Raw genomic sequence first — 24,081 nt, 5'->3', positions numbered from 1 at the left:
CGGTGCGGCTTATATATGTAACAAACAGGCAATTTTGCTGCTGCGGCTTATACTCCGGTGCGGCTTATAGTGCGGAAATTACGGTAGTTAAAACCCTGTGTGAAACCGTAAAACCCTGTGTGAAACTGCTCTAAAGCAGTTAAAACCCTGTGTGAAACTGCAAAACCCTGTCTGAAACTGCTCTAAAGCAGTTAAAACCTAGCCTGGGTAAACCCAGCCTTCAACGTGACGTCACAGGCTATGCCTGTAGCGTAAGTTTCTTCATGACTGATAGCACATAGAGGTCACGTGGAGGCTGAGTTTACCCAGGCTAGTTAAAACCCTGTGTGAAACTGCTCTAAAGCAGTTAAAACCCTGTGTGAAACTGCTTTAAAGCAGTTAAATCCCTGTGTGAAACTGCTCTAAAGCAGTTAAAACCCTGTGTGAAACTGCTTTAAAGCAGTTAAAACCCTGTGTGAAACTGCTCTAAAGCCGTGTAACGATCGTATTTGCAAGCCCATTTCGTCATCAGAATGTAGAGTGGGTAGTCTCTACAGGTGTATTAAGGGCTTTGCTCAAAAATAAGATACCCGGCCACCGATTGAAAAGCGCGACATCTACTTTTATGACTTTTACCCACTAAAACAGAGAAACATGGCAAATGATAGTACTGTCCCTTTGAAAGGATAGCAATGTTGATACATTGTATTATTAGTCTATACTGTGAGCAGTGATGACCTTGAAATTAAATGATATTGAGAAGACTAGCTTGAATGGTTGTGAAACCCTAACCCATTTTCTGTTTTAACTGATAACAACTACAATACATAAAGTCTTGAATAGTTAACTAAATGTTAATTGGGTTTGGATTTTTTAACAACTTTTTTTTTTTTTTTGGGGGGGGGGGGGGGGAATTTTTGAACAAACAAACTTTTTTGAACAAACAACTTTTTTGAACAAACAACTTATATAATATATTATATTATATAATATTAAGTCTACAGTATATTGACTTGCCTTTTCAACATGGAAATCACACACACACACACACACACACACACACACACACACACACACACACACACACACACACACGAGAGGAATGGCATTTGGGGATAAAGATTCTTAGCCATAGCCTGTGAGCTTGTGACCAGAAACTGAGTGGCTGGGAACATTAGAGTGAGTGAACACTCTCCCTTCCCTTACCAACTCAAGCTGCCTTTGAGCAAGGCACTTGCTCAAGTGAACTAGGCAGCTCATTGGAGTGAATGTGTGTAACTGTGTGAGTGCGAAGCAGGTGCTTGCTGGAGAAGAGCATGCATGCTATTGGATAAAGTGTGTGTGTGTGTGTGTGTGTGTGTGTGTGTGTGTGCGTGCGTGCGTGCGTGCGTGCGTGCGTGTGTGTGTGTGTGTGTGTGTGTGTGTGTGTGTGTGTGTGTACGCGTGCGCGTGCATGTATAATATATGATACACTTTTATACATTTTGCTTGTCAAATGTGTTTGCCTATTATACTTGAATGCAAAGTATTGGAAACAGCATTTTTTCCACGTTTGTCAAAGAATTACATAAACATTTCGCATTCAAAATGCAGAACACTGCCAGTGAAATGTTAATATTTTCAACATGCCCCGATCATTGAGCAGGGAGCAGTGTTAAAGCCACACACCAGGGCTTAGGAAAGGTCTGAGCGTGCCATTCAGTTGAATCAACCTCTTCCTTTGCCTCAGACTCTCCACTGACTAGCAGGCTGCATCCCATGTTGCCATGGCAACAGACACATTTTGATTGACAGATCCAAGGGAGCTTTTGGAATTTCTAATCAAACAAATGTCTGTCTTTCTTTCTTTTTTATTGCTGTTTGGCTACTAGAATTGAGCCCCATGCAGAACTGCCGATAATGGTAGCAATTAGCCTAAGCCATGTACTAATGATGTTTCAAAGCTAAAGGATGTGCTTGTTATGGTTTGGATTGGAAGTCTTGTGTGTGCTCTGGAGTATGAGTACATGATATGCATTGCGGGGATAAATTAGCATAGTAATGGACAGATCTTTAAAACACACACAATGGACCTTGTGGATATAAATGCCTTCAATTGTGCTGCAATCAGTTATTGGGAGCTTCAATCCAAGTAGCAGAAATGTGTTTTTTTATACCAGTTGTTCTTCAGGTGTAATTTTATCCAGCGCCTGGTCTAAAACAGGTTGGATGTACTCAGTGGCAGCAATCTTCAGTTGGTGCTACCAGCCGAAGGCCTTTTGGCCGCCAGCCGGTTGCCTCGGGGCACCTCCCCAGCGGGCAGTTTCTCACAGGGTGTCCCTACTGTAGAACTGTTTGGTCTGAAAGCACCTACAGTTGGAAGACGGGAAATGCGTTGTCCACGTCCTTGCATTTGGCAATGAAACCATTTGCGCACCGTCAGTTGTGATTGACAATAGGACATTGGGAGCTGGGTTTTGTCAATACAGTTTTTGAATGTCTGAAAAATGTCCTCATCCCGAGTGTGTTCTTTCATTGGTAACAGTGTGAATAGTTCCTTGTTCGCTGTCATGTCTTTGAACACCAGATTCAGATTCAGATTCATTTATTAAGGACTGCACAACAAGTCGGTACAGCAATTGTTAAGCACATGAATATGTGTCAGCATGAGACATTACAGTACATAGACAGACATATGACAACATAAATACAGAACATTCAACATATATATTGCTGGAGAGGTATGCAGTGATGTTTCAGAGGTGAGTGGAGTTCAGAAACCTGATGGCAGTGGGAAAAAAACTGTTTTTGAATCGTGTTGTTTTGGTGGAGAGTGATCTGAAGCGCCGTCCAGAGGGCAACAGTTGGAACAGGTGATTGGCTGGGTGAGATGGGTCAGAAACTATTTTTTGTGCTCGTGTGATTGTCCGTTTGTGGTAGAGAGTGTCCAGTGATGGGAGTGGGGTACCTAAAATTTTTGAAGCTTTTTTTTATTATTCGTTGGAGTTTGTTGCGTGAGTTACTGTCCAGGTTGCCGTACCAGATGGTTATGGATGAGGTGAGGATGCTTCTAGTATGGCTGTATAGAACTGGAGGAGCAGATTGGATTTTACTTTGAATTTTTTGAGCTGCCGGAGGTGAAAAAGTCTTTGATTGGCCTTTTTGATTATGTGACCGGTGTTATTGTCCCATTTGAGTGTGTTGCTGATGTGGGTGCCCAGGAATTTGTATGTGTCTGTGGTGGTTATGGGTTGTCCGGAGATGTGGAGGGGTGTCTTGGGGGGTGGATTCCGTCGGAAGTCTGTGATGAGTTCTTTGGTTTTGGAGGTGTTGAGTTGTAGGTTGTTGTTCTGGCACCAAGTGACCGCTTGGGCCACTTGGTTCCGGTAGTGATCTTCATTATTGTTGGTGATGAGTCCAGTTATGGTGGTGTCGTCTGCATATTTGAAAAATGAAACTGAGCTGTGGTGGGATGTAAGGAGTTTGGTGTAGATGGAGAAGAGCCAGGGGGAAAAGACACAGCCCTGGGGGGCACCAGTACTGAGGGTCAGAGGGGAGGACAGGAGGCTGCCTATCCTGACCCTCTGACGCCTCCGCCACAGGAAGCTTCTGATCAGATAGCAGAGGGAGAGGGGAATGTTCATGTCTGTCATTTTTTGGAAAAGTTTGACCGGGTCTATTGTGTTGAAAGCGGAACTGAAATCTATGAAAAGGGTGCGGATGTAGGTGTTGGGTGAGTCCAGGTGTTGTAGTGAACTGTGCAGGGCTAAGTTGACAGCATCTTCAACTGATCTGTTGGGGCAGTATGCAAATTGATGAGTGATGGACCATAATGGACATTGTGCTGTATGGCTTATGTGCCTTCAGGTTTCATTTTAAGCTTCTGGTGACCACTTTTAGGGCCTTGCATGGGGAAGCTCCCTCGTACATTTCCGACCTCCTCCAGCCCTATGCTACCAGCCGGTCACTGAGGTCCTCCGACCAGGGGCTCCTGGTCGTACCCCGGACCAGGCTCAAAACAAAAGGTGACCGCGCTTTTCAAACAGTAGCTCCAAAGCTTTGGAACGCTCTCCCCCTGGACCTAATAGCCTCTGCCTCTGTGGATATTTTTAAGAGACAGCTAAAGACCTTTCTGTTCCGGCAAGCCTTCGGATAACCGGTTATTATTGTTTATGTTTCCTGTGTCTTTTATCATGTATGTTTCTTGTTCATCGTTGCTTCTTATGCTTTTTACCTCACTGCTTCATTGTAACTTCGACTCTGTCTCTCTGTAAAGCACTTTGTGACCTCGTGCTGTGAAAGGTGCTATAGAAATAAAGAATGACTTACTTACTTACTATGTCTAACGTTAGCTGGAGTGAGTCTGCTACTGTATGTCCCTCTGCTTCAAATCAGCAGCCATCACTTCACATCGGCGTGACACTGTGCTTCTGGAAGCTGATACTATTTCAGTCTTGTTTTTAGTCTTGTCGTTTGCAACTTTGCACACATTTTTATGTCGTTCTTTCATTGCGTTGTGAATGAAGTGACTCCCGCATGGTTTTTCAGCATACGTTTCGCACGGTTTAGAATGCAAACAGTCGTTAGTTGTCCAACCTAACCTAACCTAACGTAACACAGCTCTTAACAGCAGCAGGCTGCTCGATCTTTATGTCAATCAAGTGTCAGACGCATTGGGAGGACGGACAAAATGTGGAGGGGTACACACACAAAGTGATCGCACAAACTCCAAATAAGAAGTTGTTTCCCTCTTTTATTTTCAAATTTGTGTTCACATAATTATTTTTGGTCAAATCAACACGTGTATACTTGCAGGAGACCCAAAGTCAGTACAAACACATACAGAGTTGAGCATACACACATGCACACACACACACACACACACACACACACACACACACACACACGCACACACACACAAAGCGATCACACAAACTCCAAATAACACACACACACACACACACACACACACACACACACACACACACACACACACACACACACACACACACACACACACACACACACACACACACATGCACAGGCTCATTAAAAGAAACCTCTCTGTCTTTATATTTCCAGGTTGTCATTGTCTCGCAGAAGAACATTAATTTGTTTTGCACAATGACTGGAGAAAACTGTGGAGTCAGATTAACTCATTCATGGCCAGTTTAGGACTGCCAATATTTAGCTCAGGCCAAAGATTTTCATAATTGTTGGTCATCTTTCAAGACCCACAGTAAATTATCTATTAGCACCAAAGTGATTTGCAATACCTCAAAATGAAGATGTACGTCTCTGGGTTCACCAGGAAAAAAAATTGAGCTTTTAGCATGTTCTGTACTCTACTTATAGCCATTTATATACACCCTGTTTTCACCAAAAAGGTCTCTCTGAGAAGAGAAACAGGAGAAAAGGCCATTTTTGTAAAGGACACAATCTCAGGCAGAACTCGCTCTCAATTCTTTTATATTGACATCAGACATGTAAATATTATTCGTTATGACACAAATGACAAAAAAAAATATATATATATACAGTATATATATTAGGGGTGCACCGATCGATCGGCACGCAATCTGTATCGGCCGATTTTGACCTCAAATATGTGATCTGCTGCTGCAGATATTTCTTTATTGTCGCCGATCGCATAGCCGATCATGCTGCACGTGAGAAACATGAGGCAGCCCATTTTCATGTCTTCAATGTCTATCGTTTAACTTTCATATTGTGCTCTAACGTTTATATCATTGTGTTGCAAAGCACACGCTTGGCTTTCGTCAGTGTACTCACCTCCACACAGCCACACACCACACCAGACTGTCAACACACCCCTTGCGTCTTTGAATCACACACATCAGCCGGTGATTACAGCAGACTCAGCAGAGAGAAGTTACCTCCAGTCCTCCCGCCTACCGAGGCATTTGCATGCTGTTAAGTCCGTGTTTGATCCATATTTGCGTGTATCCTCCTAACGTTAATAGCTCCGGTTAGCTTTAGCCGCTTTAGCTTAATCGATAAAATACTTAACTTGGGTCGAAGATATTTTTCTTGTGTAACAGGGAAATCCCGGAAAATGGAGTATTTTTGTTGAGTGAACTGAACTGCATTGAACTGGTAACATGGAAATCCCGAAGTGGACTGATTTTTGTTCTTTTATAAACTGAACTGAGGGAACTGGACTACTACTAGCCATTTAGTTCAACACAGTCTTGTGCTCCAATTATCTCACACACAAAAAATCATGTTGGCGGTTTCCTTTAGCCTACAAAATATAAAATATTGATGTAGAAAAAAAAGAAAATGTGCTGCACTTTCAATTTGATGCATGAAATGTAGGCCTATATGTAAAATGGAAACTGTTCTATAATAGACTGCTATAGCTGCTTACAAAATAAATAAATAAATATATATATATATATATATATATATATATCGGTGATCGGTAATCGGTAATCGGTGATCGGTCGATGATCGGTTGGGCAGATATTTCTCATAGGTGATCGGCAATCGGTGATCGGTGGCAAAAAACGTGATCGGTGCACCCCTAATATACAATATATATACATGAAGTGCTTTTTTTACATTCAACAATACAGTTTACTCAGTGTGAGTGAGTGTGCAGACAGACACACAGACAGACAGACAGACAGACAGACACACACACACACACACACACACACACACACACACACACACACACACACGATCCCCCTTTTATCTTCGTTACGTTGTTTCCGGGTCTGAGTACTGCTGGCGTCTGCTGCTGTGACTGCCGCTTCTGCCCGCGTCCTTACTTTTCGTTATTGTTAGCTGTTCGTGTGTTTATTTTGTTTTGTTCTGGTCCACCCGTCCTCGTCCATGTCTCCCTGTCCTATCCTCCCTGCTGTTTGATCGTTCCCGTTTTCCCCTGGGCTATTCAACACGTCCTCACCACCCTCTGGATTACCCGTCAAACTGATCAATCATTTCTTCATTCCTCCGCTGATCAACACATCTCTGGATTACTTTCTCCCGTTGGATTTATCATTCCCTCTCACTGCCTGGACTCCTTCTGCTTCGCCCCTCCATGACCGACCCGCTGCGTGTGACTCCGTCTCGTCTCTTTCGGGCTGGCACACAGGAACGGGGTCCGGGACCAGGATCGATCATGTTGGTCACGGGTTTGACTACCGCGAACAACTCATCCATGTTCGCTCTGCCCTGCAGCAAGGCGACCGATTTCAAAACAACAGCTGCGGTAGTTGTTTGTTCACGTGTTGTCGGCTTGTTTTTGAGGCCAGGGACCTGATACCATGTCACAGGCTGGGGAAGTCTTTGAACTACGCGCTGCACTAATAAAAACAAAAACACGTCAAACACGTCTTTGGCTGGGAGGCACATTCCTGATAAGACGTTAAAGACGTATTTGGCCATGAATGAGTTAAGATAAAAGGAGCAAAGAGAGAAAGAGAAGTAAACAAAACGTAAAAGACGATAAAGGCAGCCAAGAGAAAGTGTTTAGATAAACATGAGCTTTATTGAAAGTGGAACCTGTCAACAAAATACCTTTCAAACAGAAGTAGCATGACACTAACCTGATGCTACAGTAGCAGTTAGCATGACGCGCTCACACACATACTGTAGATCCAGACACATGACGCTACAGTAGCAGCTAGCATGACACGCTCACACACATAGTGTAGATCCAGACACATGACGCTACAGTAGCAGTTAGCATGACGCGCTCACACACATAGTGTAGATCCAGACACATGACGCTACAGTAGCAGTTAGTATGACGCGCTCACACACATAGTGTAGATCCAGACACATGACGCTACAGTAGCAGTTAGTATGACGCGCTCACACACATAGTGTAGATCCAGATACATGACGCTACAGTAGCAGTTAGCATGACGCGCTCACACACATACTGTAGCTCCAGACACATGACGCTACAGTAGCAGTTAGCATGACGCGCTCACACACATACTGTAGCTCCAGACACATGACGCTACAGTAGTAGTTAGCATGACGCGCTCACACACATACTGTAGATCCAGACACATGACGCTACAGTAGCAGTTAGCATGACGCGCTCACACACATAGTGTAGATCCAGACACATGACGCTACAGTAGCAGTTAGCATGACACGCTCACACACATAGTGTAGATCCAGACACATGACGCTACAGTAGCAGTTAGCATGACACGCTCACACACATACTGTAGCTCCAGACACATGACGCTACAGTAGCAGTTAGCATGACGCGCTCACACACATAGTGTAGATCCAGACACATGACGCTACAGTAGCAGTTAGCATGACGCGCTCACACAAAGAAATGGTGACAAAGAAATGGTGAGGGAAGCTTCCTCTCCTCCAGTGCCTCCTCCTCTTCCACCCCCACAATCTTTAGATGTTTCTCTGCTGGTTTCTGCTAGCTAAGCACTTATGGGTCAAATAGCACTTTAAAGTGTTCTGAGAGAACAAGATGCATTTGATTCTGCTTACCTTAAACACACACTCTGTCCGACTGTATTGGTTCCGTTGTCGCTCACATAAAAGGTCAAATGAAAACATCCCGACACAGCTAAGTGTGCAGTGACAATCAGGATTGCCTAAGTATTTATGATGAACTTACTGTATCAAAGCTCTGTTGGGTATGCAGAGTGATGATAAAAGATGTATAGTGTGGGTGTCATAGTAAGGTTGGGTATGCAGAGTGATGATAAAAGAAGTATAGTGTGGGTGTCATAGTAAGGTTGGGTATGCAGAGTGATGATAAAAGATGTATAGTGTGGGTGTCATAGTAAGGTTGGGTATGCAGAGTGATGATAAAAGATGTATAGTGTAGGTGTCATAGTAAGGTTGGGTATGCAGAGTGATGATAAAAGATGTATAGTGTGGGTGTCATAGTAAGGTTGGGCATGCAGAGTGATGATAAAAGATGTATAGTATGGGTGTAATAGTAAGGTTGGGCATGCAGAGTGATGATAAAAGATGTATAGTGTGGGTGTCATAGTAAGGTTGGGTATGCAGAGTGATGATAAAAGATGTATAGTGTGGGTGTCATAGTAAGGTTGGGTATGCAGAGTGATGATAAAAGATGTATAGTGTGGGTGTCATAGTAAGGTTGGGTATGCTGAGTGATGATAAAAGATGTATAGTGTGGGTGTAATAGTAAGGTTGGGTATGCAGAGTGATGATAAAAGATGTATAGTGTGGGTGTCATAGTAAGGTTGGGTATGCAGAGTGATGATAAAAGATGTATAGTGTGGGTGTAATAGTAAGGTTGGGTATGCACTGCAGAGTGATGATAAAATATGTATAGTGTGGGTGTCATAGTAAGGTTGGGTATGCAGAGTGATGATAAAAGATGTATAGTGTGGGTGTAATAGTAAGGTTGGGTATGCACTGCAGAGTAATGATAAAATATGTATAGTGTGGGTGTAATAGTAAGGTTGGGTATGCACTGCAGAGTGATGATAAAAGATGTATAGTGTGGGTGTAATAGTAAGGTTGGGTATGCAGAGTGATGATAAAAGATGTATGGTGTGGGTGTCATAGTAAGGTTGGGTATGCAGAGTGATGATAAAAGATGTATAGTGTGGGTGTCATAGTAAGGTTGGGTATGCAGAGTGATGATAAAAGATGTATAGTGTGGGTGTCATAGTAAGGTTGGGTATGCAGAGTGATGATAAAAGATGTATAGTGTGGGTGTCATAGTAAGGTTGGGTATGGAGAGTGATGATAAAAGATGTATAGTGTAGCTGTCATAGTAAGGTTGGTTATGCAGAGTGATGATACAAGATGTATAGTGTGGGTGTCATAGTAAGGTTGGGTATGCAGAGTGATGATAAAAGATGTATAGTGTGGGTGTCATAGTAAGGTTGGGTATGCAGAGTGATGATAAAAGATGTATAGTGTGGGTGTCATAGTAAGGTTGGGTATGGAGAGTGATGATAAAAGCTGTATAGTGTGGGTGTCATAGTAAGGTTGGGTATGCAGAGTGATGATACAAGATGTATAGTGTGGGTGTCATAGTAAGGTTGGGTATGCAGAGTGATGATACAAGATGTATAGTGTGGGTGTAATAGTATGCAGAGTGATGATACAAGATGTATAGTGTGGGTGTCATAGTAAGGTTGGGTATGCAGAGTGATGATACAATATGTATAGTGTGTGGGTGTAATAGTATGCAGAGTGATGATACAAGATGTATAGTGTGGGTGTCATAGTAAGGTTGGGTATGCAGAGTGATGATAAAAGATGTATAGTGTGTAGGGGTGTCACGATACACTCAGTTCACGATACGATACGTATCACGATACTGGGTTCACGATAACGATACGATACGATACGATTTTAACAATATTTTTTTAAACTTGAATAATGACAATATATGACTGGAAAAGTAGTATTTTATTTGAAATGCACAAATACAAAACATGCTGTTGTGGGAAATTGTTTTTACAATAACAACTAGAAAAAACATGAGATTGGAGATAAGGCTTATCTTGAAATAGAATGAGTTACACCGTCACTTAGATTTACTTTGAACTAAAAGGTTTCTCAGCAGTATAAATTCTCATGCATCTTCAGTTTTTCTTCAAACTCAAACAACAAGACTTTTCTTAATCTATTTTTTATGCATCTTCAGTTTTGCCAGAAACTCAATTGAATGGTTTCTCTCCTGTATAACTTCTCATGTGTCTCTTCAGAGACTTGTTCAACTGAACTACTTTCCACACATTGAACTTCAACAAACAAAGACGTTTCTTAGTCTATTTTTTGGAGAAAAAAAAAAAAAAAAAAAAATTTTTTTTTTTTTTTTTTCCCCCCCCCACGATATGAGATTTCATCTCAACGATACATATCGTGACGTTTTACTATCGCGAAATTTCGTGGGACGATATATTGTGACACCCCTAATAGTGTGGGTGTAATAGTATGCAGAGTGATGATAAAAGATGTATAGTGTGGGTGTCATAGTAAGGTTGGGTATGCAGAGTGATGATAAAAGATGTATAGTGTGCGTGTAATAGTATGCAGAGTGATGATAAAAGATGTATAGTGTGGGTGTCATAGTAAGGTTGGGTATGCAGAGTGATGATAAAAGATGTATAGTATGGGTGTAATAGTAAGGTTGGGCATGCAGAGTGATGATAAAAGATGTATAGTGTGGGTGTCATAGTAAGGTTGGGTATGCAGAGTGATGATAAAAGATGTATAGTGTGGGTGTAATAGTAAGGTTGGGTACGCAGAGTGATGATAACAGATGTATAGTGTGGGTGTCATAGTAAGGTTGGGTATGCAGAGTGATGATAAAAGATGTATAGTGTGGGTCATAGTAAGGGTTGGGTATGCAGAGTGATGATAAAATATGTATAGTGTGGGTGTAATAGTATGCAGAGTGATGATAAAAGATGTATAGTGTGGGTGTAATAGTATGCAGAGTGATGAGAAAAGATGTATAGTGTGGGTGTAATAGTATGCAGAGTGATGATAAAAGATGTATAGTGTGGGTGTAATAGTATGCAGAGTGATGATAAAAGATGTATAGTGTGGGCGTCATAGTAAGGTTGGGTATGCAGAGTGATGATAAAATATCTATAGTGTGGGTGTCATAGTAAGGTTGGGTATGCAGAGTGATGATAAAAGATGTATAGTGTGGGTGTCATAGTAAGGGTTGGGTATGCAGAGTGATGATAAAAGATGTATAGTGTGGGTGTCATAGTATGCAGAGTGATGATAAAAGATGTATAGAGTGGGTGTCATAGTAAGGTTGGGTATGCAGAGTGATGATAAAAGATCTATAGTGTGGGTGTCATAGTAAGGGTTGGGTATGCAGAGTGATGATAAAAGATGTATAGTGTGGGTGTAATAGTATGCAGAGTGATGATAAAAGATGTATAGTGTGGGTGTCATAGTAAGGTTGGGTATGCAGAGTGATGATAAAAGATATATAGTGTGGGTGTCATAGTAAGGGTTGGGTATGCAGAGTGATGATAAAAGATGTATAGTGTGGGTGTCATAGTAAGGTTGGGTATGCAGAGTGATGATAAAAGATATATAGTGTGGGTGTCATAGTAAGGGTTGGGTATGCAGAGTGATGATAAAAGATGTATAGTGTGGGTGTCATAGTAAGGTTGGGTATGCAGAGTGATGATAAAAGATATATAGTGTGGGTGTCATAGTAACGGTTGGGTATGCAGAGTGATGATAAAAGATGTATAGTGTGGGTGTCTTAGTAAGGTTGGGTATGCAGAGTGATGATAAAATATGTATAGTGTGGGTGTAATAGTATGCAGAGTGATGACAAAAGATGTATAGTGTGGGTGTCATAGTAAGGTTGGGTATGCAGAGTGATGATAAAAGATGTATAGTATGGGTGTAATAGTAAGGTTGGGCATGCAGAGTGATGATAAAAGATGTATAGTGTGGGTGTCATAGTAAGGTTGGGTATGCAGAGTGATGATAAAAGATGTATAGTGTGGGTGTAATAGGAAGGTTGGGTACGCAGAGTGATGATAAAAGATGTATAGTGTGGGTCATAGTAAGGGTTGGGTATGCAGAGTGATGATAAAAGATGTATAGTGTGGGTGTAATAGTATGCAGAGTGATGATAAAAGATGTATAGTGTGGGTGTAATAGTATGCAGAGTGATGAGAAAAGATGTATAGTGTGGGTGTAATAGTATGCAGAGTGATGATAAAATATGTATAGTGTGGGTGTAATAGTATGCAGAGTGATGATAAAATATGTATAGTGTGGGTGTCATAGTAAGGTTGGGTATGCAGAGTGATGATAAAAGATCTATAGTGTGGGTGTCATAGTAAGGTTGGGTATGCAGAGTGATGATAAAAGATCTATAGTGTGGGTGTCATAGTAAGGGTCGGGTATGCAGAGTGATGATACAAGATGTATATAGTGTGGGTGTCATAGTATGCAGAGTGATGATAAAAGATGTATAGTGTGGGTGTCATAGTAAGGTTGGGTATGCAGAGTGATGATAAAATATCTATAGTGTGGGTGTCATAGTAAGGGTTGGGTATGCAGAGTGATGATAAGAGATGTATAGTGTGGGTGTAATAGTATGCAGAGTGATGATAAAAGATGTATAGTGTGGGTGTCATAGTAAGGTTGGGTATGCAGAGTGATGATAAAATATATATAGTGTGGGTGTCATAGTAAGGGTTGGGTATGCAGAGTGATGATACAATATGTATAGTGTGGGTGTAATAGTATGCAGAGTGATGACAAAAGATGTATAGTGTGGGTGTCATAGTAAGGTTGGGTATGCAGAGTGATGATAAAAGATATATAGTGTGGGTGTCATAGTAAGGGTTGGGTATGCAGAGTGATGATAAAAGATGTATAGTGTGGGTGTCATAGTAAGGTTGGGTATGCAGAGTGATGATAAAAGATATATAGTGTGGGTGTCATAGTAAGGGTTGGGTATGCAGAGTGATGATAAAAGATGTATAGTGTGGGTGTCATAGTAAGGTTGGGCATGCAGAGTGATGATAAAAGATGTATAGTGTGGGTGTCATAGTAAGGTTGGGTATGCAGAGTGATGATAAAAGATGTATAGTGTGGGTGTAATAGTAAGGTTGGGTACACAGAGTGATGATAACAGATGTATAGTGTGGGTGTCATAGTAAGGTTGGGTATGCAGAGTGATGATAAAAGATGTATAGTGTGGGTCATAGTAAGGGTTGGGTATGCAGAGTGATGATAAAAGATGTATAGTGTGGGTGTAATAGTATGCAGAGTGATGATAAAAGATGTATAGTGTGGGTGTAATAGTATGCAGAGTGATGAGAAAAGATGTATAGTGTGGGTGTAATAGTATGCAGAGTGATGATAAAAGATGTATAGTGTGGGTCTAATAGTATGCAGAGTGATGATAAAATATGTATAGTGTGGGTGTCATAGTAAGGTTGGGTATGCAGAGTGATGATAAACGATCTATACTGTGGGTGTCATAGTAAGGTTGGGCATGCAGAGTGATGATAAAAGATCTATAGTGTGGGTGTCATAGTAAGGGTTGTGTATGCAGAGTGATGATACAAGATGTATAGTGTGGGTGTCATAGTATGCAGAGTGATGATAAAAGATGTATAGTGTGGGTGTCATAGTAAGGTTGGGTATGCAGAGTGATGATAAAATATCTATAGTGTGGGTGTCATAGTAAGGGTTGGGTATGCAGAGTGATGATAAAAGATGTATAGTGTGGGTGTAATAGTATGCAGAGTGATGATAAAAGATGTATAGTGTGGGTGTCATAGTAAGGTTGGGTATGCAGAGTGATGATAAAATATATATAGTGTGGGTGGCATAGTAAGGGTTGGGTATGCAGAGTGATGATAAAATATGTATAGTGTGGGTGTAATAGTATGCAGAGTGATGACAAAAGATGTATAGTGTGGGTGTCATAGTAAGGTTGGGTATGCAGAGTGACGATAAAAGATATATAGTGTGGGTGTCATAGTAAGGGTTTGGTATGCAGAGTGATGATAAAAGATGTATAGTGTGGGTGTCATAGTAAGGTTGGGTATGCAGAGTGATGATAAAAGATATATAGTGTGGGTGTCATAGTAAGGGTTGGGTATGCAGAGTGATGATAAAAGATGTATAGTGTGGGTGTCATAGTAAGGTTGGGTATGCAGAGTGATGCTAAAAGATGTATAGTGTGGGTGTAATAGTATGCAGAGTGATGACAAAAGATGTATAGTGTGGGTGTCATAGTAAGGTTGGGTATGCAGAGTGATGATAAAAGATGTATAGTATGGGTGTAATAGTAAGGTTGGGCATGCAGAGTGATGATAAAAGATGTATAGTGTGGGTGTCATAGTAAGGTTGGGTATGCAGAGTGATGATAAAAGATGTATAGTGTGGGTGTGATAGTAAGGTTGGGTACACAGAGTGATGATAACAGATGTATAGTGTGGGTGTCATAGTAAGGTTGGGTATGCAGAGTGATGATAAAATATGTATAGGGTGGGTCATAGTAAGGGTTGGGTATGCAGAGTGATGATAAAAGATGTATAGTGTGGGTGTAATAGTATGCAGAGTGATGATAAAAGATGTATAGTGTGGGTGTAATAGTATGCAGAGTGATGAGAAAAGATGTATAGTGTAGGTGTAATAGTATGCAGAGTGATGATAAAAGATGTATAGTGTGGGTGTAATAGTATGCAGAGTGATGATAAAATATGTATAGTGTGGGTGTCATAGTAAGGTTGGGTATGCAGAGTGATGATAAAAGATCAATACTGTGGGTGTCATAGTAAGGTTGGGTATGCAGAGTGATGATAAAAGATCTATAGTGTGGGTGTCATAGTAAGGGTTGGGTATGCAGAGTGATGATACAAGATGTATAGTGTGGGTGTCATAGTATGCAGAGTGATGATAAAAGATGTATAGTGTGGGTGTCATAGTAAGGTTGGGTATGCAGAGTGATGATAAAATATCTATAGTGTGGGTGTCATAGTAAGGGTTGGGTATGCAGAGTGATGATAAAAGATGTATAGTGTGGGTGTAATAGTATGCAGAGTGATGATAAAAGATGTATAGTGTGGGTGTCATAGTAAGGTTGGGTATGCAGAGTGATGATAAAATATATATAGTGTGGGTGTCATAGTAAGGGTTGGGTATGCAGAGTGATGATAAAAGATGTATAGTGTGGGTGTAATAGTATGCAGAGTGATGACAAAAGATGTATAGTGTGGGTGTCCTAGTAAGGTTGGGTATGCAGAGTGATGATAAAAGATGTATAGTATGGGTGTAATAGTAAGGTTGGGCATGCAGAGTGATGATAACACATGTATAGTGTGGGTGTCATAGTAAGGTTGGGTATGCAGAGTGATGATAAAAGATGTATAGTGTGGGTCATAGTAAGGGTTGGGTATGCAGAGTGATGATAAAATATGTATAGTGTGGGTGTAATAGTATGCAGAGTGATGATAAAAGATGTATAGTGTGGGTGTAATAGTATGCAGAGTGATGATAAAAGATGTATAGTGTGGGTGTCATAGTAAGGTTGGGTATGCAGTAGGGCTGTCACTTTTTCCCAAAATAAAATTCGAACGAACTTTAATTGCCCGAAATTCGTTCGAATATATTCGAAGTGTTTTGGTTAATTAAAAAAAAAAAAAAAATTCAGTCCAGCAGCCTGTTGCACCAGCTGAACGTAAGTTCTGTCTTAAGTTAGGGTGTAAAGTCCACACTAACTGCTACGTTCAAACTAGTTAGTTTGACACTAAAGTTGTGTCTTTGTTTGGTTGCACCACGGAGACGTAAGGTACATCTTAACTAGTAGACCCTAAAGTCCATACTAACCAAAATAGTGTCGCAGACAATGACGTGTACAGTATCTGTGACCAATCAGTGAAAAGCACGGTGGAAACGGTGTTTATTTACGGTTGTTTAAGTAAGTGGAGTGAAAACAGGACATGTTGCCCACCGCAAATTAGTGCTTTCATATTTCATCAACACTAATCAAATGAGAACGTTATTGAGTAACGTTCGTTTAGGTTCATTTTACTGTTAACGTTTATCTGTGAGCTCTTCATCAGTATTGTAGGCTATACCACCATCCTGCCTCACTAAATTGTTGCGGTTATTTTAATTTGTATGCAGTGCTGCAGCTTGTGGGAAACAAAAGCGTGAGTCATAAATATCAAAGGGTGTAATTTATCACAGAGAGCGCGTTGCGGACGCAAAACAACGATGCGCCACGGTGCCAAGTTGCAATCCGTGCCAACTGCTATTTTACGGAGGACTTTACACCTAGTAAGACGTAGGTGTAAATTTTAAGTTCTAACGTATGCCTACGTTGTAACTATTTCACTTGGTGCAACCCAAATATTTTTAGTAGTGCGTAAACTCGGACTTAGTGAGACTTTACGTTCAAACTAGCTTACGTTTCAACTTACGCACAGCTGGTGCAACCCACTGCAGGCCACCGGGCATCAGCCCGACGTGTTAGCTTGGACGCTCACAGTCACAACACTGCCTCACAAACTTGGCTGCATCCAACTCGAGACAACTTTTCAGACCCTGGAGACAATCTTTCTCAGAAGAGACTAACGCGACAAATCTGGAGACTTTTTCTGACATGGGATTAACATTACCAGCAAGCAGCAGTTGGTTAATTTTGGTTCATAAAAAAAAAAAAAAATCGAACAGTCAATTTACATATCGAACACGAACCCCTCCCCCACATTCGAAGTTGCATTCGAATTTCGAATGAAAAGTGACAGCCCTAGTATGCAGAGTGATGATAAAATATATATAGTGTGGGTGTCATAGTAAGGGTTGGGTATGCAGAGTGATGATAAAAGATGTATAGTGTGGGTGTAATAGTATGCAGAGTGATGATAAAAGATGTATAGTGTGGGTGTAATAGTAAATCCACTGTTGGATTGTTAATGACTGTAGAAGTGTAGATGTGTAGCTGAGTCTGAAGAGGAAAATCAAGTGTGATGTTGTACTTATGTTTAGCCTGAGGGGCGCTGTTAAGTTACCTACTTGTGAAGTGACCTGTAACAACAACGTAGAAGAAGTATTAAGTAAACTGAGACAAGCTAACGACACGCCACGCTGTCTGTCTGTTCCTTAACTACACACATCAATATTCCTAACATTATACATTACATGGTGTCAGAATTAAACTATGGAGCAACTAAAACCGCCGAACAGTTTGTGCCTGGAGGGAAACTTGGCAGAAAACTGGCGTTCGTGGATCCAGAAGTTTGAGTTGTACCTGGTGGCTAGCGGCATCTCGGAGAAAACGGAGAAGGTGAAATGCGCAACCTTTCTACATGTAGCTGGAGACGAAGCTATAAAGGTATTTAATACCATGGATTTTGATGATGATGTGGATGACTTGGACATACTGAAGGATAAGTTTCGGCAGTACTGTGAACCAAGGAGGAACATAACGTACCTGAGGCACATTTTTTTCACACGGGTCCAAGCGAAGAGTGAGTCAATCGACGCATACGTGACTGACCTGAAAAATAAAGCAAAGGACTGCGAGTTTGGGCAGCTCACAGAGTCGCTGATAAGAGACCGCATCGTGTGTGGAGTCACAAATGATCAGGTGAGAGCCAGGCTGCTCAGAGAAGCCGACTTGTCATTGAGTAAAGCTGTTGATATCTGCAGAGCTAATGAAGCTACACAAAGCCACCTGAAAGCTTTACATGAAGAGAGTGAAGTGACGGTGAACAAGCTAAGTAAAATGAAGCTAACGAAAAGGGCCAAGGACAGCAGTGTCAATGATAAGATTGAATGCAATAAATGCGGATACAAGCATGAGCCTCGCAAATGTCCTGCCTATGGCCAAAAATGTAAAGTGTGTTCAAGAAAAAATCACTTTGGTCGCATGTGCAGAGCGAATAAGCCAAATGAAAGCTATTGGAAAAAGGAGAGGAGTGTTAATGACATTGAACAAGAAGAAAGTGAAATGTTCATTGGAGCTCTTGAGTCAAAGAAGCGAGGAAAGAAAAAAATGACTCGCACAGAGACAAAACAGAAAAAGTGGACTGAAGTAATTAAAGTGAATGGCCAAAAGCTCACATTCAGATTAGACACGGGGGCAGACTGCAACGTGTTGCCTATAACAACCTTTCAACAAGTGGCTGGAAAGGATGTGCCATTATTAGAGTCCAGCACCAGGTTGGTGGCATATTCCCGCCACAAGGTGGTGCCACTGGGCAAGGCAAAGCTGAAGTGTGAGTACAAAAATGAAGTGCATGAGTTGGAATTCCAGATAATAGAACCCGACTTCCCAGCTATCTTAGGAGGAGATTCCAGCACACAGATGGGACTAATAAAAAGACTCTATAAGGTGGACAAGGAAGTGGAAACAGACATCCTGAGGGAATACAAAGACGTGTTCACGGGGTTGGGGTGTGTACCTGGACAGCATCACATTCAGGTTAATCCAGAAATAGCGCCAGTCATACACCCACCCAGAAAGGTACCTCTAGCACTGAAAGACGACATAAAAAGTGAACTGGATAGGATGGAGAAACTCGGTGTGGTTGAAAAACAAACGGAACCAACTGACTGGGTTAACAGCATGGTCACTGTCAGAAAGCCAAACAAAAAGATAAGACTCTGCATTGACCCCAAGGATCTCAACAACGCCATAAAGAGAGAACACTACCCCCTACTGACAGTAGAGGAGGTTGTGGCAGAGATGCCAAATGCAAAGTTCTTTTCGGTTTTGGACGCAAACCATGGGTTCTGGCAAATCCAGCTAGATGAGGACAGTTCGAAGTTATGTACCTTTAACACACCATTCGGTAGGTACCGGTTCAAACGGCTTCCGTTTGGCATCTCGTCAGCTCCAGAGGTCTTTCAGAAGTGCATTGCTCAGAGACTGGAGGACCTGGAAGGAGTCGTGAACGTCATGGATGACATACTGGTGTGGGGCGCAGACAAGGAACAACATGACAAAAGGCTGAGGCAGCTACTTGACAGAATAAGATGTATCAATCTCAAGCTCAACAAAGATAAATGCAAAATTGGATTGACTGAGATCAAATATATTGGACATATTCTGAGTGCAGAGGGCCTCAAGCCAGACAAAGAAAAAATCAGAGCAATAGTGGACATGCCACAACCAGATGACAAAGCTGCACTGCTGAGATTCTTAGGCATGTTGCAGTACCTCTCAAAGTTCATCCCGAACCTGTCTGATGTAAGTGCGCCGCTGAGAGTGCTTTTGGAAGGGGATGTTGCATGGCATTGGGATGCACAGCAACAACACAGCTTTGAACAGTTGAAGAAACTGGTAAGCGACACCCCAGTGCTAAAATTCTATGATGTAAACAAGGAAGTCACGCTGTCAGTAGATGCAAGCTCTGAAGGACTGGGAGCTGTGATAATGCAGGAAGGACAACCAGTGGCATACGGCTCAAGGTCTCTTACTGACACACAGAAAAGATATGCGCAGATCGAAAAAGAGCTCCTAGCCATTGTGTATGGATGTGAAAAGTTCAAACAGTATCTGTATGGAAAACGGGTACAGGTCGAGAGTGACCATAAACCACTGGAGTCAGTGTTCAAAAAGGGACTACAAAAAGCACCTCCCAGACTGCAGCGGATGCTGATGAGACTGCAGTCTTTTGATTTGCAAGTAGCCTACAAACCTGGAAAAGACTTGCACATAGCAGACGCACTCAGCAGAGCGTATCTACATGAACAGGCTGAAGGACTACTAGAGGAGGAAATAGAAGTTAATCTTCTATCAGAACACCTTCCAATCTCAGAAGAGAAACTGAGTCAGTTCAAAACTGCGACAGCAGAGGATGATGAACTGCAGTTGGTGATAAAAGCGGTTCAGTCGGGGTGGCCAGACCACGTTAACCAAGTTCCAGCTGAAATAAAGAAATACTGGACATTCAGAGACGAACTCAGCTGCTCAGAAGGACTTGTGTTTAAGAACTCCAGACTCGTTGTCCCTCAAACACTGAGAGCAGAAATGCTTAAGAAAATCCATGAAGCCCATCTTGGGATCGTCAAATGCAAAGAGAGAGCAAGAGATGTGTTGTTTTGGCCCGGCATGTCTAAACAAATTGAGGACATGGTGTTGAAGTGTGCTGTCTGTAACACTTTCAAAAAGAGCAATGTGAAAGAGCCACTTCTGTGCCATGACATTCCAGACAGATCATGGGCAAAACTGGGTGTGGATATTTTCCATTTTGATCAAAGTGAATATCTACTCTGTGTAGATTACTACTCAAAGTATCCGGAAATTGCCAAACTCCCCCAGACAACAAGCAAGCATGTCATAATAGCTCTTAAATCCATGTTTGCCAGACATGGAATTCCAGATGAAGTCATGTCGGACAATGGACCGCAGTTTGCGAGTGAAGAATTCAGACAGTTTGCAGAAGAGTGGGAATTTAAGCACACTACATCAAGCCCAGGATTCCCACAATCAAACGGCCAAAGCGAAAGAGCGATCCAAACGATAAAAAACCTGCTCAAGAAAGCACGAGAGAGCCGAGGAGACCCATATCTTGCTCTTCTTGAGTACAGAAATGCACCTTTGGATGGAGTGAAACTGTCGCCTGCCCAACTGTTGATGGGTCGACGACTGAAAACAAAACTGCCAGTGACTACACTACTGTTAAAGCCTCAGCTCTACAAGAAAGTGCAGGAGCGCATGAAGACAAGACAGTCGAAACAGAAACACTACTTTGATCGCGGTGCGAGAGACCTGCCTACGCTACAGGAAGGAGAGACTGTTAGGTTCAGAGTTGGCAAAACATGGCAGCCAGCTGTTGTGAAACATAGCCATGTTCAGCCACGGTCTTTTGTGGTCCAAACACCTGAAGGCAGTACATTTCGGAGGAACCGGCGACACCTGCTGAAGAGCAGAGAGGACAGTTTTCCAGAACCGGACAGTATAGAGCAGGAACAGGAAAACGTCACGGCATCTAGTTGGGAACCAGCAGACACCGGAGGGATGCCAACACCTGTTCCATCCCCTGTGAAAGAAACTGTAACACCTCTAGTGACTACAGCAGTTCCACTAAAGACATCACGCTTTGGTAGACAGATTAAACCCCCGAAACGTTATTTGCTGTAGATGACACAAAGTGTGGAAATGTCAAGTTGAGTTAGCGTTGTTACATTACAGGTAGCATTCTCTTGGTTAATGTTTATTCTGAGTTGAAAGCAGCATTGCATAAATGTTTAAGTAAAAAAAAAAAAAAAAAAAAACGAAGTAAATTGAAAGAAGCTAATTTCAGAACAAAGCAAATTTAAAGATAATGGTATACTGTATCCTGATGCTCTGCTTAAAAGAAAGGAGATGTGATGTTGTACTTATGTTTAGCCTGAGGGGCGCTGTTAAGTTACCTACTTGTGAAGTGACCTGTAACAACAACGTAGAAGAAGTATTAAGTAAACTGAGACAAGCTAACGACACGCCACGCTGTCTGTCTGTTCCTTAACTACACACATCAATATTCCTAACATTATACATTACATCAAGGTTGGCTGGTCGCTGAGGGAGTTCTGACCGAGGACAATGCTGCTATTTTTAAAAGGAGGGTCTGACATCATTCTTGCTTTGATCAGAATCAATTCCTCAGACTATCATTTGCCACCTTCTTCCATTAGTGAGAAGGGGGTGAGCATCACAGGTGTATCACTATCTAATGTATTAAAGCACCTCATAAAGCCATGAAGCATCACTATCTAATGCAGACCTGGGGAAGTGGCGCCCGCAAGCCACATGCGGCCCGCGAGCGCCACCTCTGTGGCCCGCGCTGGAATTGCAACAGGATTTTTTTTCTTTTTTTTTGCAGTGCACCTGAACGCAACATGCAAGATACCCGCTGAATAAGTGTCCAAATGTTCATGTCATTCTGGCCAATAATATAACATTTCAGTCTGGAATATGGAATATCTTTCAATAATCTTTACGACTAAAAGGCTGAAAGTAATCTCATGTGTAAGACATGACTGTTCTACATTGAAGTAAAAATGTAAATAATTAACTTGTTGGTTTTGGATTTTCTTTTAGCTTCAAGAGTTCATTTTTGTTCGTATGACCCTCAACACAGGCTTTGAGAATCCCGGGCCACTTACTGATACTTATGCTTAAATTAACCCACTCATATTCTGGTTTATTTCAAGAAAAACATTTTGGCTAGTGGAAATTCTAATTGGCTGGTAACTTTAAAATCTAGCAGCCATATTGGCAGGTGGTCAAAAAAGTTAATTTCAAGCCCTGCAGGGAGAGCAGGTGGTGACATAGGAGTGAGAAAATGATCAAATATTGGTGTTTAAGACGAATGATGACATCACAACTGTTAATTTAAAATTACTTATTCCTCTAAACCTGTCTTCAAATGCCCCAAATCTTTTCGTGCCGGCGCCGTTCGGCCCCCAACCCTCAGCAAAATGTGGCCCTTTGGTAGCGAGGACTTTTTTTGTGGTCCTCTCTATCATCAAAGTTCCTGGGTTACGGCATGACAATTATTTGTTCGGCCCCCGGCCACAATCTGGGTTTCTCATGTGGCCCCGCATGAAAAATAATTTGCCTACCCCTGATCTAATGTATTAAAGCAGCTCATAAACCCATGAAGCAGAACCACAACATTGAAAATCCCACCGTAACATCCGAGTTCTCACTTTGCGTTTGAAATAATGTTTGGAAAGCACTTTTTCAGAGGCAATTTGGAGTTCTAAAGCCTCTACTTTCTATCTTTACATTTAGAAGCCAAACGCAGCAGCATTTCAGAAAGAACTGACACCAGAGACGAAATTCCATGAATTATGATTTGTATTAATGGTTGTGGTGTTTAAAGTACATTTTCAAAGGTAATGAACGTCTGTGGCGGTTATGAATCACCACAAAATGACTGCCAAATAGTTTGACAATGAAAAATGTGCCAAACTCCTAAAGCAGCAGTTGACATAGAGAGAAATAGCTTCTATTGCTCTTCAAGTGCTTTTGTGTATTTAGCTTCATCATTTTCTGGCTTCTGCTACTGTGCAGCCAGCCAAAGCAAACAACCAATCAGGTGTCTAAATCAAGGTAGACACAAGGTAGACACATTGGTTGTTTGGATGATTTTTCATGTGTTTGTAAGTTAGCCATCAGTTGGATTAGTGTGTTTGTAAAGTATAAACAACTTGCCTCTAGGGGTGAAAAGTCAGAAATGTATTACAAATGAAAGTGATGAAGTGTTTTCTCACAATGCAGCTGTCTGTATCTTCAAGTCATTTAGATTCTCTTTGGCAGAGAGGAAGTGTACTGTCAAAACCCCTAGACCCACAACTGTATTCAGTATGTGGACGTAGAGCTCTACGTAATGTCACCCATTGGTTTTTGGACTCTCATTCTGAAGCCCCGAGGTTGGCATTTCACCGTCACCATCTTGGTTATTTGGAGCCAGAAATGACATGAATATGCATGAGAAGAGCCGCAGCGTGGCCTGCTATTGGTCCGTGGTCGGTCGTGGAGCTACGTGATTACTAGACAGGCGACCTGACAATCATGCCCCGAAACTAGTAGCCTTTTTATCATGTATTTTACTCTAAATGGGACTCAATTTAAAAAAAATAACATGATGCTGTATTGAAGAAGACTTTGAAACTGGT

The 24,081-nt window shown here is 41.7% G+C and overlaps 1 protein-coding gene across 1 annotated transcript in view; it reads left to right on the top strand.

Moving 5' to 3' along the window:
* Positions 1-24,081, top strand: part of LOC310782492 (neurobeachin-like) — a gene marked incomplete at its 5' end in the record, with an annotated part of 447,634 nt that overhangs the window by 283,053 nt on the left and 140,500 nt on the right. The gene's annotated exons all lie outside the window — the stretch shown is intronic.

This window comes from Poromitra crassiceps, assembly GCF_964638095.1.
Source record: "Poromitra crassiceps genome assembly, chromosome: 1".
NCBI classification, from domain to species: domain Eukaryota; kingdom Metazoa; phylum Chordata; class Actinopteri; order Beryciformes; family Melamphaidae; genus Poromitra; species Poromitra crassiceps.
Note: the sequence above shows the minus strand (reverse complement) of the source record. Positions and strands in the feature narration are given on the sequence as shown.